Here is a 20,929-nt window from a genome sequence, read left to right as displayed (position 1 = left end):
TGCAAAGAGGGGAAAGTTCTCCTGTGTCCTCCTCCCTCATAGCACATAGAATGGCCACAATCTGATCAGACTCTTAGTGAAACACTAATGGCCATGGACCAAAATCCAGCTTCTAGAAAACTAGGGCTCACATCATAACAGCATCACAACTGCTGCTAATTAACCTCCTCTCAGCAGAACCTGGGCGGACCTGTCAAGCAATGTTTTTCTCTCTAGCTAGGCTTTATATAAGGTCACCCCTCACAGTGGTGTCTCATCCTGCAACTGAACTACATTAGAACTGGTCCTTTCAGTTCAGAGTGGAGGGAGTTTGCATTAATCATGCCTAAGCTACCTTGGCTCTACACAGGATCTCAGCCTGCAAGCCTGGCAGTCATGCACATTTCACTTCAAGCACAGACTTCACTTTTAAAAGGGAAGCAAAAATAAAAAGATAGGATTTTATGTGAGCATAATGTAAGATTAAAAAGAAGATATTGAAACTCCTTTATTTGGGGGGATTAGGTGACAACCTTTTAACTGTCCAGAGCAAGAATTCCAGGATGGATTTCTCCCTAAGACACAGTGTGGGACTGATGAACTATTGTACAGTGGATTTTTGCTCACAATGAGCAGAGTGAGTTTAAGTATCAAAAGACAGATTTGGTATCCCAAAAGCAATCAATATTGCAAAATGAACACATGAATTTGCACTCTACTCATGATAGAGATACAGCTGACATACTTTCTCTCAGGGATTAATGCACAATAGGTTACAATTAGGGGCTGAAAATGAAGCCCATTTTCTAACCCTTTGTACTTTGCTGTGCATGTATGTAGATGGATGCTTAATTAAAATAATTAAAAACTGCTAAAAATCATGTACTTGTTTTTCAGAGATGAAGGGTTTTTGCTTTTTGTTTCTAGATCACCAATATGAGTTTAAACCAGGTCAGTGGGAGTGGTTAGTACTTACCATTTTGCCTAGATGAAAGGTGTTAACCTGGGTGGTCTCAATCCAACTCCTAGTGGATAAGTGTTCCAATGAGAAAAAAGTTAATTGTATTTGTTGCTAATTTGCGCTCTTGCTGGCTGTCTCTTCAGAGGTGAGTGGTTGAATGGGCATTGAAAATTCACTCGTGCCCAGAGATGGTCCCACTAACTCGTGGTTGAGGTTGATGGGCTGAGTCATTTGGAAAAGCTGGCAATGTTGGCACCTTTGCTGCATATCATGTGACTGTTTTCTATATGTATAAACTCCAAATGGTTTCCACAAAACATCAGTCACCTCAGGAGTACAGTGGCCAAAAATTAATCAGCCCCACAAAGATATGGTCTTAGTTTTTTTCCTTGCAACTGTACCCTGATCCTTGAGATTTCCAAATGGATCCTTCAGTTAGCCTCTATCTTTGGTAGATGAAAAGACAGAATTTAGGTGCCTGTCTCTTTGGTCAGTGTAATACTGGTGTTTACTCCAGTGACTGCAGTGGAGTTACTCCCAATTTATACCAAGGTGAGTGGAGAATGAGGCCCATGATTAGCTACCTGATTTGCAATCACAGAAGTTTTTGTGATTGTCCTTGTAAAACTGCATTCCCAGCTGCATTTCAGCAGAAATAGCTAAATTTTCATTGTCTAATGATTAAGGGCTTCATTTTATCTCACTCTGAGTGGTCCTTTACCCATTGTTTTTAATAATTCAGTCGATCCTTTCGGCAGCTTTCACTGGCAAGACTTCTATGGTGCCCTGATAGAAACTAAAGGTGCCCTTGCCAAAGGGAACCACAAGGAAAGGAAGGCAACTGCCTGGAGTGAATCCTTCCTAGGGTGCAGCAAAATTTATACCTCCCTATGCCAGTCTGGGAGACTTTGGTGTGTTAATGGAAGTTATGCACACTTCTGAACCCAATGGCTAATAACGAATTATGGACCTCCGTTTTCATAGCCTTTCCATGCGTCAATTAATTATCATCTTTGAAAATCACTGGAAGGAGCCCTTCCATCCTAGTGGTCATTCACAGGGAAGTATTGTTCCTGATGTGGGGATTTATTGCAGCAGTGAGCAATAGGAATACAAATAACTATAACAGAAAGAGAAATAACTTTGTCAGGCATAACCAAAATGCTCTCTGCTAAGCTCTAAAATAAAGCTTGTGACCACTCATCTTGAATGAAGAGGTGTGGCCTGCACCGATCATAAACACCAACTGGAGGCTGTTCAGATAGCTATGGAGCATTGATTACATGCTTCAGTCTCTTTGGGCCACAATGCACTAGTCAGTTTCATGTCATGCAAATAAAGTTTGGCCCTTGAGAGTCTGGGAAATTGTTGCTGTCACCTGTGGTTCAACGCCCTTGGCTATGCATGTCCTTAACAGCCCTGAAGTGGTAGTTCTGTCCCATAAAAGGAGCCCCAAGCTCACACTTGCTAAGAGAAGATACTCTGCATAGAAAAGTGCTGGTACGTGGCATAGATGTGATAAAGTCTTTTGGGTTTTTATATTTTAATAGGAAACTTCCGAGGGGCATGAGTGCAACTTCGAGTCAGTATTCTGTAGAGGTGCTCACAGAAGATCATTCAGTGAAAAAAAATTGAACTTACCAATATTTCTTTCACAAAATACCAATCTTACCTGATATAGTGGAGGCAGTATGCTACTCCACATAAAATCAATACTTGGGCTCTCTTTATGAAAAATCTAATATTAACTATATGAAGGCAAATAAAAATTTACTACTTGTTTTAAACAGAGGATAAATTTACTCCTGCATTTGGGTACTATCAAGAGAGTTTGACCTTAGACTGCTATTTGCAGGGCCGGCTCCAGGTTTTTTGCCGCCCCAAGCAAAAAAAAAGGGGGCTGGAATGCCGCCCCTTGAAAAGTGCCGCCCCAAGCACATGCTTGGGACGCTGGTGCCTAGAGCCGGCCCTGGCTATTTGCAATAGAGCTTTAGAAAAACAATTTGTGCTATACTGATCTTTGCATAAGTCAGTATATAAGCACTTCTTTCTACCTCTAGTTATATTTATATAGACATAGTCGTTTTTCTAGACTTAATTTTTGTCTGAAAATGGAATTAAATAAAAATCAGTCGATTCATTCTTGTTTCTTTTGCTGTGGCTCCCATTGGAGACAGACACGTAATAAGTGTTGCTGGTTGCACATCAAAATAGTTCATTTTCAAGTTGCATGGTAATTTGTTTCACTGCCTAAAAGAGAATTCTCAGCATTATTCCTGACCCATTTGAGTGCTGACGTGGTCCTCAGAAGGCACTTTTCTTAGATTTGAAAAATATTTTTTCCAATTTCTACCATTCTTTGATCCCTATTGAATCCCAATGATTATTTCTGTATGAACTACATCTTAGCTATTATGGTCAGACTTTGATACCCTTGCTCATTATGAATAGTATTTTATTCCACAAGTGGATCCATTAAAATCAGTGAGATCTCTCATGGGGTAAGGTGCTACTCAGTGTGAGTAGGAGTGTCAGAATCTGATCATTAAGTTGTACCTTTGTGAAAGAAAATGTACACAGATTAGAAGGTCAAAATAAGCCAAACATTGTTAGGTTTTACATCAGTACTATGGGATCATTTTTGAATTATAGAGTCTAGGACTCTATGCAGGCAAAACTCCAATTGAAGTATATGAAGAGCTTTGCTTAAGAGTAAACACTGTAAGATTTGGCCAAAGGATTCTGAAAATAGATGTCTATAAAGTAAAAACAAAACAAACAAACAAAAAACAAATGCACTATTCTAGCTGTCCAACAAAGCATGAAACATGAATAAATAACCTATTGAAAAATGACTGGTTTCTTAAAGTACATTGCTTTTCTTAAAAAAATATTAATCCCATATTTCTTTTCAGTTAAGATTAAATGGGTGGGCCTCTTAACTGATATTACTCTTGGGTAGACTGACAGTATTGCAGGCACATTTTACAGTAAATTTTGCAATAGAATCTTTAAATTCCAAATGATTGAAAATACTTCAGCTGAATTAATATTACTATTTTTCACTTCATGCATCTGATGAAGTGGGCTGTAGCCCACGAAAGCTTATGTCCAAATAAATTTGTTAGTCTCTAAGGTGCCACAAGGACTCCTCGTTGTTATTACTGGAAAGTATTCCTCAGGAAAAAAAATGTTACCTAATCCCGATGGGCTTCTTAACTCATACTTCTCCAACTATTTACTAGGCAGGAATAAAAAAAAAAAAAAGACTGCAATTGTTGTCCTGCCACTAAAATCATCTCCTATAAACAGAAGAGACCAGTTCAGTGATTCTCAAACATTTGAATTCTGAGCCTTCTTCAGGAAAATAAAACCAATCTCAGGCCTTGTCATAGAATCATAGAATATCAGGGTTGGAAGGGACCTCAGGAGGTCATCTAGTCCAACCCCCTGCTCAAAGCAGGATCAATTCCCAACTAAATCATCCCAGCCAGGGCTTTGTCAAGCTGGGCCTTAAAAACCTCCAAGGAAGGAGACTCCACCACCTCCCTAGGTAACGCATTCCAGTGCTTCACCACCCTCCTAGTGAAATAGTGTTTCCTAATATCCAACCTAGACCTCCCCCACTGCAACTTGAGACCATTGCTCCTTGTTCTGTCATCTGCCACCACTGAGAACAGCCGAGCTCCATCCTCTTTGGAACCCCCCTTCAGGTAGTTGAAGGCTGCTATCAAATCCCCCCTCATTCTTCTCTTCTGGAGACTAAACAATCCCAGTTCCCTCAGCCTCTCCTCATAAGTCATGTGCTCCAGCCCCCTAATCATTTTTGTTGCCCTCCGCTGGACTCTTTCCAATTTTTCCACATCCTTCTTGTAGTGTGGGGCCCAAAACTGGACACAGTACTCCAGATGAGGCCTCACCAATGTCGAATAAAGGGGAACGATCACGTCCCTCGATCTGCTGGCAATGTCCCTACTTATACAGCCCAAAATGCCGTTAGCCTTCTTGGCAACAAGAGCACACTGTTGACTCATATCCAGCTTCACGTCCACTGTGACCCCTAGGTCCTTTTCTGCAGAACTGCTACCTAGCCATTCGGTCCCTAGTCTGTAGCTGTGCATGGGATTCTTCCGTCCTAAGTGCAGGACTCTGCACTTGTCCTTGTTGAACCTCATCAGGTTTCTTTTGGCCCAATCCTCTAATTTGTCTAGGTCCCTCTGTATCCGATCCCTACCCTCTAGTGTATCTACCACGCCTCCTAGTTTAGTGTCATCGGCAAACTTGCTGAGAGTGCAGTCCACACCATCCTCCAGATCATTAATAAAGATATTAAACAAAACCGGCCCCAGGACCGACCCTTGGGGCACTCCGCTTGAAACTGGCTGCCAACTAGACATGGAGCCATTGATCACTACCCTTTGAGCCCGACGATCTAGCCAGCTTTCTATCCACCTTACAGTCCATTCATCCAGCCCATACTTCTTTAACTTGGCAGCAAGAATACTGTGGAAGACCGTATCAAAAGCTTTGCTAAAGTCAAGGAATAACACATCCACTGCTTTCCCCTCATCCACAGAGCCAGTTATCTCATCATAGAAGGCAATTAGGTTAGTCAGGCACGACTTGCCCTTGGTGAATCCATGCTGACTGTTCCTGATCACTTTCCTCTCCTCTAAGTGTTTTATAATTGATTCCTTGAGGACCTGCTCCATGATTTTTCCAGGGACTGAGGTGAGGCTGACTGGCCTGTAGTTCCCCGGATCCTCCTCCTTCCCTTTTTTAAAGATGGGCACTACATTAGCCTTTTTCCAGTCATCCGGGACCTCCCCCGATCGCCATGAGTTTTCAAAAATAATGGCTAATGGCTCTGCAATCTCATCCGCCAACTCCTTTAGCACCCTCGGATGCAGCGCATCCGGCCCCATGGACTTGTGCACGTCCAGTTTTTCTAAATAGTCCCGAACCACTTCTTTCTCCACAGAGGGCTGGTCACCTTCTCCCCATATTGTGCTGCCCAGTGCAGCAGTCTGGGAGCTGACCTTGTTTGTGAAGACAGAGGCAAAAAAATCATTGAGTACATTAGCTTTTTCCACATCCTCGGTCACTAGGTTGCCTCCCTCATTCAGTAAGGGGCCCACACTTTCCTTGACTTTCTTCTTGTTGCTAACATACCTGAAGAAACCCTTCTTGTTACTCTTAACATCTCTTGCTAGCTGCAACTCCAAGTGTGATTTGGCCTTCCTGATTTCACTCCTGCATGCCTGAGCAATATTTTTATACTCCTCCCTGGTCATTTGTCCAATCTTCCACTTCTTGTAAGCTTCTTTTTTGCGTTTAAGATCAGCAAGGATTTCACTGTTTAGCCAAGCTGGTCGCCTGCCATATTTACTATTCTTTCTACACATCGGGATGGTTTGTTCCTGCAACTGCAATAAGGATTCTTTAAAATACAGCCAGCTCTCCTGGACCCCTTTGCCCTTCATGTTATTCTCCCAGGGGATCCTGCCCATCTGTTCCCTGAGGGAGTCAAAGTCTGCTTTTCTGAAGTCCAGGGTCCGTATTCTGCTGCTCTCCTTTCTTCCTTGTGTCAGGATCCTGAACTCGACCATCTCATGGTCACTGCCTCCCAGGTTCCCATCCACTTTTGCTTCCCCTACTAATTCTTCCCTGTTTGTGAGCAGCAGGTCAAGAAAAGCTCTGCCCCTAGTTGGTTCCTCCAGCACTTGCACCAGGAAATTGTCCCCTACACTTTCCAAAAACTTCCTGGATTGTCTGTGCACCGCTGTATTGCTCTCCCAGCAGATATCAGGGTGATTAAAGTCTCCCATGAGAACCAGGGCCTGCGATCTAGCAACTTCTGCTAGTTGCCAGAAGAAAGCTTCGTCCACCTCATCCCCCTGGTCTGGTGGTCTATAGCAGACTCCGACCACGACATCACCCTTGTTGCTCACACTTCTCAACTTTATCCAGAGACACTCAGGTTTTTCTGCAGTTTCATACCGGAGCTCTGAGCAGTCATACTCCTCTCTTACATACAACGCAACTCCCCCACCTTTTCTGCCCTGCCTGTCCTTCCTGAACAGTTTATATCCACCCATGATAGTACTCCAGTCATGTGAGTTATCCCACCAAGTCTCTGTTATTCCAATCGCATCATAGTTCCCTGACTGTGCCAGGACTTCCAGTTCTCCCTGCTTGTTTCCTAGGCTTCTTGCATTTGTGTATAGGCACTTAAGATAACTCATTGATCGTCCCTCTTTCTCAGTATGAGACAGGAGTCCTCCCCTCTTGCACTCTCCTGCTTGTGCTTCCTCCCAGGATCCCATTTCCCCACTTACCTCAGGGCTTTGGTCTCCTTCCCCCGGTGAACCTAGTTTAAAGCCCTCCTCACTAGGTTAGCCAGCCTGCTGGCGAAGATGCTCTTCCCTCTCTTCGTTAGGTGGAGCCCGTCCCTGCCCAGCACTCCTCCTTCTTGGAACACCATCCCATGGTCGAAGAATCCAAAGCCTTCTCTCCGACACCACCTGCGTAGCCATTCGTTGACTTCCACGATTCGACGGTCTCTAAACAGGCCATTTCCTTGCACAGGGAGGATGGACGAGAACACCACTTGCGCCTCAAACTCCTTTATCCTTCTTCCCAGAGCCACGTAGTCTGCAGTGATCCGCTCAAGGTCATTCTTGGCAGTATCATTGGTGCCCACGTGGAGAAGCAGGAAGGGGTAGCGATCCGAGGGCTTGATGAGTCTCGGCAGTCTCTCTGTCACATCGTGTATCCTAGCTCCTGGCAAGCAGCAGACCTCTCGGTTTTCCCGGTCGGGGCGGCATAGATGACTCAGTCCCCCTGAGGAGGGAGTCCCCGACCACCACCACCCTCCTCCTCCTCTTGGGAGTGGTGGTCGTGGAACCCCCATCCCTAGGACAGTGCGTCTTTTGCCTTCCAATCGGTGGAGTCTCCTTCTGCTCCCTTCCCTCAGATGGGTCATCTACTCCACTCTCCGCATTAGTACCTGTAGAGAGAACATGGAAACGATTGCTCACCTGTATCTCCATTGCTGGTACATGGACGCTCCTCTTTCTCCTTCTGGAGGTCACATGCTGCCAAACTTCTTCTTCATCCGTCTGTCCCTGCTGCGCCTGCTCTGAATCTTCAGAACATTGTGGCCGTAGAAGCATCTCCTGACGTCTGTCCAGGAAATCTTCATTTTCCTTTATGCAACGCAGAGTCGATACTTGTTTCTCCAGACCTCGAACCTTCTCTTCCAATATGGAGACCAGCTTGCACTTTGTACAGACAAAGTCGCTTCTGTCCTGTGGAAGAAAGACAAACATGGCACAACCTGTGCAGGTTACAACAGCTGATCGCTCACCTTCCATATCACCTTCCTCTTAAGAGCTTTCTCAGCTGTTGCAAGAACTACTCAGAGAAACCTGCAGATGAAAGCCTCAGTGAGCTCTCCCCAGGCAAACTCCCAGGCAAACTCCCTCTGTTAGCCTCTGCTGTTCGCCGCTCAGCTGGTTCGCTGCTGACTGCCCTTATATACCAGTCAGGCCCACTCAAGGCCCACCTGGAACAAAGCACTCCCAATTCACACTTTTCGAACAAACAAGCAAGCAATCAAGCACACGGTCAAACTGACAAACTGTCCCAGCAACAGACACTCAGATACTCACCAACACAGCCCCCCTAATGCAGCACTTAGCGTACCTCCTCTCGGACAGCTCCCAGGCAAACTCCCTCTGTTAGCCTCTGCTGTTCGCCGCTTGTCTATACTATTGGGGTAAGTTGACTTACTGCAGTGTCTATACCACGCTGCATCAATGGGAGACGCTCTCCCATCGACTTACCTTACTCTTCTCGTTCTGGTGGAGTACCGGAGTTAACCAGAGAGCACTTTGTGGTCGATTTAGCAGGTCTTCACTAGACCCGCTAAATGGACCCCTGCTGCATCAATCGCAGCACCGTGGATCCCTGGTAAGAGTAGACATGGCCTCAGTCTCCTGCACCATGTACTCTTAAAGGCCTATGTGTCTTAACATCTGCTGCACATACGCACTACTATTCATTTGGTTCCACCTGCCACCTCCCCCCTTTTTCAGTGTAGATCTTCATAATGATACTTTCTCTCTTTTCTTACAAGCTTTGGTGAGTAATGAAAGAGTTAACAATGTGACATTTAAAGTAGCATCCTTGGCATCTTAGTAGCACCCACTGAATTGAATGGGGCAGATCACAACTTAGAGCTATTGATTCTGGCTTTCCTCAAACGACAGCAGATGTCTCTGCATCAGTTATGTTCAGGTCTCTGATTTTCTTCACAACTATAGCAGCTAGAGATGCACTTTTTAAAATAAAAAGCTGAGACTCTGGAGAACAATTGAGAGTTCTGTCTGTGCCACCATCCCTCCCTTCCCCTCACACTTTCCATTATCAGGACTGGCATTTTTCTCTAAATGCTGAATTAGCATCAGAATTGGGAAATGGAATCAGAAATGAGACGATAATGTTGATTTTTGATTTTCTTCTAGTTCTGTGTAGGTACACAGGAAATGAAGGCAATGGAGAAGATGAATAATGGGGAAAAGGAAGAAAAGGGAGTCATCATTGGAGTGCAGCAAAGTATTGTAGGCAATGGATTAGACAGACGTGCACAGAGGCTGCTATCACCCTGGACATTTACAGCTACAAGTCCTGAAGCAGGATCTTCGTGATTCTCAGGTTAAATTATGTATTTTGAGGTAACTGTTAAGGTGGGTGGGCACATTACATGCTAACAGTCTCCATCCTGGCTTTCCATCACATGTTTCCCCTGTGCGTTAGCCTCCAGAGCAAGTTTTTCGGGGTGGATCCAAAGCCAAACAATGTATGCTTTCCATGCATATTTTATGTAGGACTGATTGCTCCCGAGTTCCAGTAGAAAGCTGTAGCTAGGAAGGGTGTCTTGTTGCTCTGACTCATTAGGGCAGGAAGAAGAAGTGATAGGAGCTGGGACATCCTCAATAGCTTAACAGTCAGAATCTTCATGACAAAATACAAGAGTAGAGTTTGAAAATTCTTCAGTCTAAATTTGTAATAGTCCAATTCTGTCCCATTTCTTCACTACCAGATACCACATACTTCCCCCCGCTGCCTCCCCCTGCTCACATCTCCTCTTCCAAGCAGCAGCAGATTTTCCTCCTTCCTGGAACAACCCCTAATATCCTCACTAAAGGCCTAGAAATAAGCCAATTCCTAGACTACATCCGTCTGAAAAATGGCCAGTTTTCTGACAATGTAAAAAGTAGCAAAGCTTATTTTTGTTGACTGAAAAACTTGATGTAACCTCTGTTTCAGCTACAGGTTTAGTATGATCTGAAAACCAGGTATGTCTGTTTTCTGAACTTGTCTCATTGTTCCTGTTGGTTACAAAAAAGCCCATTTTTAGTCATTGTTTTTGTACACCCAATTTTATATTGCAAGATTAGTTGGATTGTACTACACTTGTGAGCATTCATATTTACTCCCTTCCTTAGAGGTTGTGATGTGGATGTTAAAAAGTTCTAAGCTTTCTTCGGAAAGCACCAAAAGGAATTCAAAAATAGAGGGTCTTTATTTAACATCAGCAAAGAACTACTCTACGTCTTTGGAGGTTACAGCTACCCTGTCTAGCTCAACATGACATCCCACAGGAGGAAGAAAGTGCAGAATCAAGAACAAAAATATAACCTAACCAGCACTGAGAAAAGGTTTTCAAGTAGATGAACTAACCTACTACAGCTTCATGTTAAGTAGGCTACATCCTCCTCTTTTAGTATGTGTGTTACACTGTACAAAATAAACTTACCTTATCCTGGTGAGATCCAACCATTTTGTTGAACTTTATTATCCTGGAAGGGATTCATCCATTTGTCTACTAACTGTGTGACTTAGCTGAGGGCTGAGTCACTGAAGACCTGCGTAGCAAGGTTGCCAGCCTACAGAGGGTGCCAGGAGAAAAAGAAGATTGCAGCACCACACCCAGCTGACAGGAGGCACTCATGAGAGGTGAGTGCACCCCATCACAAGAAGTAAGGAAGTACACTGCCTTTTTGCTGAGTAGAGTTGTTAAGTTCACAAGTAACATAATTCAGTAGGTCCTTTTATATGCCTCCATGTTAGCCCTGTCATTTTGTGTTATCAGGGAGCCTACCCTCTGAACAACTAATACTGACCAAAGAGTCGCATATGACCAACAAGCTCAGTAGCTACAGATTGTTTATGTGGGATACACAGATTTTCATTGTTCATTCTGAGACAGACCCCATTCACAATGGGACAGGCTAAGCAATCAGTGTGGCTCTTTATCCATCTGTTCAGTACAGAGGCACGCCTGCCATCTCCTCCAGTTTTTCTACTTCACAGGACTTTACTATGTTTTTAGTACATACAGAGAACTGTTTTTCTCAGAACTGAAAAAGCCAAAAGCACTCTTGAGGCTCCCTCTGAAAGCTTAAAGGTAGTTCTGGTGAAGGCACAGGGCTCCTTAGAATTGCCTCCTTTCAGTGGGATTCAGATACACCCAGAGACAGAGGCAGACTGGCCTCATGGTTAAAGCAATTGAATGCTGTGCTGGAGAATTAGATTCTGTTCCAGTGGTCTCCAACCTTTTTACACACAAGATCACTTTTTGAATTTAAAATCAACCCAGGATCTACCCCACCCCTTCCCCAAGGCCCCACCCCGCTCACTCCATTCCCCCCTCCCTCCATCGCTTGCACTCCCGCACCCTCACTCGCTTTCACTAGGCTGGGACAGGGGGTTGGGGTACAGGAGGGGTTGCAGGTTCTGGTCTGAGGCCAAGGGGTTTAGAGTGTGTGTGTGTGTGGGCTCCAGGCTGAGCCTGGGGCAGGGGGGTGGGGTGCAAGCTCTGGGAGGGAGTTTGGGTGCAGGAGGGATCTCCAGGCTGGGGCAGAGTGTTGGGGTGTGGGCTCTGGGAGGGAGTTTGGTGCAGGAGGGGGCTCCAGGCTGGTGCAGGGGATTGGGGTGCAGGAGGGGGTTTGTGGGCTCTGGGAGGGAGTTTGGGTGCAGGCTGTGAGCTGGGGCAGAATGTTGGGGTGTGGGAGGTGGTGAGGGGTGCTGACTCTGGGAGGGAGTTTGGGTGCAGGAGGGGGCTTTGGGCTGGGGCAGGGGGTGGAGGTGCAGGAGGGGATGCGAGGTGTAGGCTCCAGCCGGGAGGCGCTTACTACAGGTGGCTCCCGGTCAGCAGCACAGCGGAGCTTAGCCAGGCTGCCAGCCTGCCCTAGCCCCATGCTGCTCCCGGAAGCAGCTGGCTGCTGGCACGTCTCTGCGGCCCCTGAGGGGAAGGGGCAGTGGGTCTCCGTGTGCTGCCTGTGCTCACAAGTGCTGGTTCCTAGCCTCTGGGAGCTGTGGGGATGGTGCTGGGGGCAGGGGCAGCGTGCAGAGCCACCTCACTCTCTCCTCCCCCCAAGGGCCGCAGAGACATGCCAGCAGCTAGCCGCTTCTGGGAGCAGCGTGGAGCCAGGGCAGGCAGGCAGCCTGAGCCCCACTGCACCGCTGGACTTTTAGCAGCCAGAGATCGCGATCGACTAACAGAGGCTCCAGGATTGACCACTGTTCTATTCCTACTTCTGCCACAAAGTTCCTATGTGAAGCTGGGCAAGTCACTTAAACCAGACTTTTCCGGGGTGGTCACTAATTGCATATTCCTCACTTTTGGATGCCAAGCTTCAGACCCTGATGTCTGATTTTCAGAAGTGCTGAGCATTCGCAGCTCCAACTAAAGCCAATGGGAGCTGTGCTTGGAATATATTAAGTGTTCTGTAATGCTAAGTACACTGAACTCTCAGGTCCTAGACATCTCAAATTGGGTACCCAAAGTTAGTGGCCACTTTCCACTAACCTCTGTGCCACAACTCCATTTGTAAAATGGGGATAATACGCCCTTACCTCACAGGGTGATGTGAATATGAAATCATATTTAAAGGAGTCAGATACTTCAGTGATGAGACCCACAGGAAAACAATCAAGAGAAAATTAATAATTCTGTCTCTGGAGGAGGGTTTGAATAGTGTGCAGTAAATAAGGCCTAGGGCCATGCATTGATCAATGAAGAAAAAACAAAATATCGAATAGCTGCTTATTAATTATTGTCCAGACTGTACACTGAATGAGGCAGGGGTCCTGCGGAAAAATAGTATGTGAGCACATAATTAATTAAAGGCTGTATTATAGTGCACGAGAGGGGTGAATTAAGGTTATACAGGCAACTTAAAATCTGGCATTTCTTAATTCATGAGTGCTTGACTTGCAGCATATATCAAATTATTTAAACATAAATATAACATCACCACCACCCCCCCCCAGGTATATTTAGTCATCCCAGGGCTCGGGCTCCTGACTCAGCTCGCCCTAAAGCCCCAAATAAAAAGGATATTTTCAAAGGTCATCTTTTGCTAACACTTTTTTGCTACTTTGTAGCAAAAAACAATCAAAACAAAATCCACAAACCAAAGAATGTATATCTATCAACTCTCTGCTAGACCAGTGCAGTGGTTTCTAGCAGCCCAAAGCAGGGCAAAATTATGGTTGAGCTGGAAACTGTTGCACAAAGGGAAAGATCCCAAAATAAGGAGACCTAACAGAGAAGCCTCTGAGCATGTTAACATATGTAAGGGAATTCATTGCATTGCTCACACTATGTAATAAGTGTGTGACATACAGGGTGCTGGTAAGAGACTGATCTCTTTTCTTGGCCCCAATCACTCAGTGTGGTTCAGGGTTACAAAAGGTTATATCACTTTCACTTGGTAGGAAACAGTACGAGTTACTCCATTGACTGTTGTATTCCCTTCCACATAACCCTCTGTTGGGATGGCAGGTTGCCTCCTTCCAACACACGTGGCACTTCCATTGAATGGGGGCTCCAGGTCAGCCAGAAACAGGAAGCAGCATGCTGGGAGAAGGAACGTCCCAACCTGCCTGAAGAATAGCAGCATCAGGCTGGAGTCCCTCTGCTCTCATACCTGCCCATCAGTCAGCATTGGGTGAGGGAGGGAATACCCAGCCTGTCTGAAAAAGGACACCCTCTCCCCGCCCCCAGCGGGCTGTTATTTGAATATCCTCAGCCACCAATAACTGATGGGGGTGGGTTAGTGTCAGATGGGGGTGGAGTCCTAGGGGTCTTGTAGAGCTGTCACTGAGGTCCAGGGAGGACAAATATGGCTTTTTTATATTGATTATTTTTTATCCTCATGGTGCTAGTTCTTTGCTTCCTTTCTATTTTATAGACGTAAGTTGCTAAAGTGTATACAGGTCTGTCGCATCTTACGCGCATTTAACATGCACGATTTCAGCTTTATGCGGCAAAAACAAAAACAAAAAGAGAAAAATTACAATTTTAATACTGTACCTGTAGTGCGGGCAATTCCGCCCGCCATTGAACTCAATGTAATTTTGACTATACACGGTTTTCGCTTTACGCGCTAACTGCGGAACGGAACCCCCGCGTAAGATGAGACAGACCTGTATGCTATACTTGCTTCTAATTGTTAGTAGAGAAAATCTCTATGTAAAATCTGAATTCTTCTAAGGTAAGTGTCACACTTAAAATTCTCAGCTAGGCTGAAAAAGCCAAGGCCAGAGGCTGATTTACATCCTTACTCAAACACAAATACAAAATTGAGAAGAAAACAGTCATTCTATATTTGTAGCCAACACCATCTTCCAGTAGTCTGAATCCCAACAACTCCAGAAAGCAGAAATGTTTTGAGCAGGCTGTACTCCTCCATCAGGGTTTGCAGTTTGAACTGAATGGGTCTTGTGCTCCTAAATCAGATAGCTGCTTTTGAAAATCCCACCCTTAAATGCCTAAATACGGGCTTAGGAATTTAACTCCAGGCTCCTATTTTTGAAGATTTTGGACTGTATGATTTTGATTCATGATTTTTTTAAAGTCATTTAAACTGTTATTAAAATTGCTTTAATTTAAAATTACCACACCCTGTTAAAGACCCAGCTTGCATACGTCTAGACCAAATCTGCACTCCTATTTAGGGCAACTTGGCTGTCAGTGGAGTGATTGTACTTGCAAAGTTGGCGGGGAATAGCTCCCTTTCTCCACAGTACCATAGGTCCTAAGTCCATAAAAGTCCCAGTTCCCTCCTACCCTATCACCCCCATAGACACCTGTTGTCCCAAGCCCCCCTGTGCTCCAAACACCCCACATTCTACTCTTCCCTCCTTCTCCTCATTACTCTCTCTTCCCTCAAAGGCAACATTCTCCCTCCCTCTCTTCCCAAACAAATTTTCTCCTCCTGCTCCCCAAATACTTCTCTCCCCACAAAACCCCTCATTACCCTTTCCCTACCCAACTGCCTCATGTCCCCCCCCCTCACCCCTCCTTATATCTTCCTCTTCTCCACGTTGCAACTGCCACACCTGAGGTCTACCTATTCTAGTTTCCTGGCTTCAACAGTGGGTAACAGCAGCTGCTTCAGAGGAAGGTAAAAGAACGCCAAGGTAAGATGATGTGGCATAATCTGTCCCCCACAGTAGATTTCGTCCTGATCTCTAACATTTAGAGATTGGCTTAAACCCTTAAGCATGAGGTTTAATATCCCTTCCACAAAAAAAGTGATAATTCATTGTGAAAACTCTGGATAGTCTTGATTTCTATATAAATGTCCACTCCCTTGTTAAATTCATGACTTCCTCTGGCAATGACTCCCACAGCTTATCACGTTATGTGACAATAAATGTCCTTTTATTGATTTTGAATTTCCACCTTCTCATTTCATTTAATGTCCCCTTATTCTTGTGTTCTGAGACAGGGAGAACAGAAGTTCCCAATCTCCCTTCGCTAGATCATTCATTATTTTATTTACTTTTATCATGACCCTTCTTATTTGCCTCCTTTTCTAAGGCTTGGTCTACACTAGAAAAGTTAAAGTGGTATAACTGTCAGCTAGATGTATTTTTTTTTAACCAAGAGAAGTATATCAGCATAAACCAGGGGCGGGCAAACTTTTTGGCCTGAGGGCCGCATCGGGTTTCAGAAATTGTATGGAGGGCCGGTTAGGGGAGGTGCGGGGGGGTGTTGTGTGAAGCGATCATCCCAGCGAGCCCGCAGGCGCTCCTTTTATATGGCAAACCCACCAGGCATTGCTTGCTATGGGAAAGGGGGCCTAGCAGTTTGAAAGCATTGAAATGAATGTAGAAGAAGCAGAACCCCGCATGCACCTAGGCTGCCTGCAAGCTGAATTCTGTTGCCCGGCCGTGTGTGATGGCTTACTCACACCAAAGTGGCAGGCACTTCAGTATAAGAGGCAAAATGCTAACTTGTACAGAAAGAACATGTGCTGTGTACTATGAATTGCCTGTTTCACTGAGAAGGAGTGTCCCCCTTTGTTCTCTGAAATGTATCTTTTAAAATACTACCCTCCCTTTTTCTCCTCCCACAGGTGAAAATGTTTCAACGCGGCCCCTGTCTACTCCGTCCCAGAGGCTGGTCCAGATTAGAAGGCGGAAAAAACAAACTCAGGACGACATGTTCACTGAGCTCATGCAGTCCTCCCACACTGATAGGGCCCAGCTGAATGCGTGGAGGCAAACAATTGCGGAGTCCTGTAAAGCATTACAGGAACACGAAGAGAGGAGGGACGCGCGCGATGAGAGCAGGCAGGAAGCTATGGTCAAGCTCATGGGGGAGCAAACTGACATGCTCTGCTGTATGGTGGATCTAATGCGGGAAAGGCAGCAAGACCACAGACTGCCGCTGCAGCCCCTGTATAACCGCCCTCCCTCCTCCCCAAGTTCCATAGCCTCCTCACCCAAATGCCCAAGAACACGAGGGAGGAGGCTACGGGGACCCACACACTCAACCCCAGAGGATCGTCCAAGCAGCAGAAAGCTGGCATATGCGAACTTTTGATTTGGTTTCTGGACTTGTCCTTCCCTCCTCCTCCACCGCCCTAACCCAATACCCCCCTCCCCCCGGTCTATCTTCTGATTTCTCTCAATGTGTTGAGCAACAAATAATAAAGAACAGTTTTTAAACAATTTTGACTTTATTTCCTTTCATATATATAGGGGGCGGGTAACTTCAAGAGAAACAAACACAACTGTCACACCATACCCTGGCCAGTCATGAAACTGGCTTTCAAAGCTTCTCTGATGCACAGTGCACCCTGCTGTGCACTTTTAATCGCCCTGTTGTCTGCCTGTGTGAAATTGGCCGCCAGGCGAGTTGCCCCAACCTCCTACCTTACTCTCCCCCATAAACATCTCCCCCTTATTCTCACAGATATTGTGGTGCACACAACAAGCAGCAATTACAATTGGAATATTGGTTGTGCTGAGATCTAACCGAGTCAGTAAACTGTGCCAGCGTGCTTTCAAACGTCCAAAAGCACATTCTACCACCATTCTGCATTTGCTCAGCCTATTGTTGAACGGCTCCTTACTACTGTCCAGGGTACCTGTGTACGGCTTCATGAGCCATGGCATTAGCGGGTAGGCTGGGTCTCCGAGGCTAACTATAGGCATTTCAACATCCCCAACAGTAATTTTCTGGTCTGGGAAGTAAGTCCCTTCCTGCAGCTGTTCAAACAGACCAGAGTTCCTGAAGATGCAAGTGTCATGCACCTTTCTCGGCCATCCCACGTTGATGTCGGTGAAACGTCCCTTGTGATCCACCAGTGCTTGCAGCACCATGGAAAAATACCCCTTGCAGTTTATGTACTGGCCTCCCTGGTGTGCCGGGGCCAAGATAGGGATATGCGTTCCGTCTATCGCCCTGCCACAGTTAGGGAACCCCAGGGCAGTAAAGCCATCCACAATGGTCTGCACATTTCCCAAAGTCACTACCCTTGATAGCAGCTGGCCAATGATTGCGTTGGCTACTTGCAGCACAGCAGCCCCTACAGTAGATTTGCCCACTCCAAACTGATTCCTGACTGTCTGGCGTTGCAAGCTTCCACAGTGCTATGGCCACTCACTTCTCAACTGTGAGGGCTGCTCTCATTTTGGTGTCTTTGTGCTTCAGGGCAGGGGACAGCAAGTCACAAAGTTCCATGAAAGTGGCCCTACGCATACGAAAGTTTCGCAGCCACTGGGAATCATCCCAGACCTGCAACACTATGTGGTCCCACCAGTCTGTGCTTGTTTCCCGGGCCCAGAATCAGCGTTCCATGGCATGAACCTGGCCCAATGCTACCATGATCTCCCAATCGCCACATGCCGTGCTTCTAGGAACGTCTGTGCCCATATCCTCATCAGTATAGTAATGGCACTGTCATCGCTTCCTCGCCCGGTTTTGCAGGTACTGCACATACTGCTGGATAATGCGCGAGGTATTTACAATGGTCAAAACTGCAGCAGAAATCTGAGCGGGCTCCATGCTTGCCACGCTATGGCGCCTGCACGGGTAATCCTGGAAAAAGGGCACGAAACATAGGAGAGCTGTTCGGTTCAAGATGGCTAATAAAAGGCGGTAAATGGTTGTCTTCTGTAGCTTTCATGGAGTTGGGAAGCTCGCTAGAGCGGCAAGAGCGGGAGAGCAGAGTTAGCGGCGGAAGCATGAGCAGAGTTTGCGGTGGAAGCTGTGCAGCTCAGTTCATGATGGCCAAAAAACGGCGGGGAATTGTTGCCGTCTGTAGCTTCCACGGGAGCCCAGGACCGACAACATGGAAAAATTAGCAATGCAAGAGCGGGAGAGCAGAGTTTGCAGCAGAAGCTGTGCTGCTCGGTTCACGGTAGCCGAAAAAAGGCGGGAAATGGTTAGATAAAAGAGTAGATAGAAAGACGAGAGGACATGCGAGGTGGATTCATAGTACCAGGAGGCAGGCGGTGCACCGTACTGCACCGTCTGCTGGTAGTATGGCGTCTGCCATAGCTTTCACGGAGGGAGGAGCGAGTGACGGCACACACCCAGAAACACCCACAAGAATGTTTTTGCCCCATCATGCACTGGGAGCTTAACCCACAATTCCAATGGGTGGTGGGGACTGCGGGAACTGTGGGATAGCTTCCCACAGTGCACTGCTCTGACATTCGATGTTAGCCTCGGTTTTGTGGATGCACTCCGCCGAATTCATGTGCTTTAGTGGGGGGACACAACACCAAATCTATAAAATCGCTTCCGAAAATTCGAATAGAATAAGTTCGAATGAATTTCGTACTGTAGACATACCCTAAGTCTCTGGCTCCCCATCCCCCAAGTACTTTGTTACTACTTGCCAAGATCTTCCCCGTACAAGTGCCCAACATACCCCAGCTCTCCCTCCCCAAGCTTCCCTGCCCTAAGATGTCTGCCCTGCATATCTGTCTTCAAAGTCTCACCTCCAGTTACCACCTCTCCAGTCACCAAGGTCCCCCCATACTTTCCACAACAGGTTCCCTCCTCCCTAAGATGCCCCCATATCTGCTGCTTTCACACCAGTATCCTCACATCCCCCTTCCTCATGCCCTTTCCCAGTCCTCTGCTCCCCAGTTCTCACTAGTACCTGGCCCCAAAGGCCCCACTCCCCAGTACCTCCAAGATCCCCCCTCATCCTGGTTTCTCCTGTCTCTCCTTGTCTCCCTCCTCTCTGCAACTTTTCCTCTCCCCAGTGTCTCCGCTTCCATGCCTCCCCAACCTCCCCCTCTGTCCCAGTCCACTCTCTCCAAGCTCCCCCGTACCGCATCTCTGTCCTCTCCTACCTAATGTCCCCCTGTATCTCTCCTCCAAGTTGTCTCATGTACCTGGTTCCTTCTCATGGTCCCTTGGGCCCACACTCCCAGGTTCCTGCTATACTTGCCTCCAAAGTGGAGGAGACAAAGGATGCTGCTGTGGGAGAGCGGGGGCTGGGACTCTTTCCCTGCAGGCTCACCTCCCACCAAGCCCAGTCAGGCTGCAACTGGTCCTCTGTTCTCAGGCCTTCTGTTCTGAGCCTGTGAGAGAGGGGGCCAGGTGGAACAGGAAGGGAACTGAGCTGCCCAGAGAGGAGTCCCAGCTGCAGCCTTCTAAGAGAGGGGGGACTAAGAGGACATGCTGGCAGGAGGCAATAGCTGATACTCATGCTAATTGGGCTCAGCAGCTCAACAGCTGTTAGGAAGCTGCAAGAGGAAAGTGGGGGGAGATGGCTGAACCCACTGCTGCATAATATAACAGCCTGACTGCTCTGTAACCTGTTCACCAATACAACTGTTAGGTGTAGAATACAAACCCGCTCCGCCGTGTACAATACATGAATATTGTGTTCTATCCAGTATGTGGGCAGTTAGGGTAATACGTACGTTTGCTCACTTATGTCAAGATATATATATCCCACAATACTCTGCAAAGCTAAATGCAGCTTTTGGCATTAGCAAATATCAAACTTGTCAAAAGCAAGATACATAAATGTTTTTGCCCTGGTACAAGCTTAGGAGGTGTCTTCACACCTACTGATACCTGGAATGTGGTAAACAAGAGACGGAAAGGTAAAGAACAAGAGGTTTAGGAATTGGTATGAACTGGTGGGTTGGCTCTTAGGTGACGTATAACGTGCTTTTCAACATGTAAACAGCCATGATGTAAAGAGAGGTAGTTATGGGGGTGTATCTTTGAAGCATACCTACCATGTAAGGTGAACATGCTGCGAGATAAGACTTGCTTCCAGAAAGGAAAGGTATTTATGTCTCCTTTTTGTATTGTACTGGTTTGTCTTTAGGTAACAAATTGGCTAAGCTTTGTTACTTGGGTCTCTTAAAAAATATCAAACTGCAAGTGAGGTTAATCAATTGGCTATACATTTTATTCACTAACCCTCTGCTGCCTTCCCCTGGGTGATGGGGGAGTGGGTGGGGCAGACTAGAACTGTTTGAGAGTTGTGGGTCTGGAATGGAGTAATAGGGACTGAGAATGAGTCAATAAGGATCTAGATGTTAGGATGGGGGTTGGGCAGATGGGAAGCCCTTCCCACTGGAGTCTGTGGGCTCTGATGGGAACCTGGGATTTTGGTTCAAATCCAACCATCAACACATTGGTGCTTC

Source organism: Emys orbicularis, chromosome 2 (genome assembly GCF_028017835.1).
Source record: "Emys orbicularis isolate rEmyOrb1 chromosome 2, rEmyOrb1.hap1, whole genome shotgun sequence".
NCBI lineage: Eukaryota > Metazoa > Chordata > Testudines > Emydidae > Emys > Emys orbicularis.
This window is presented reverse-complemented; position numbering follows the sequence as displayed.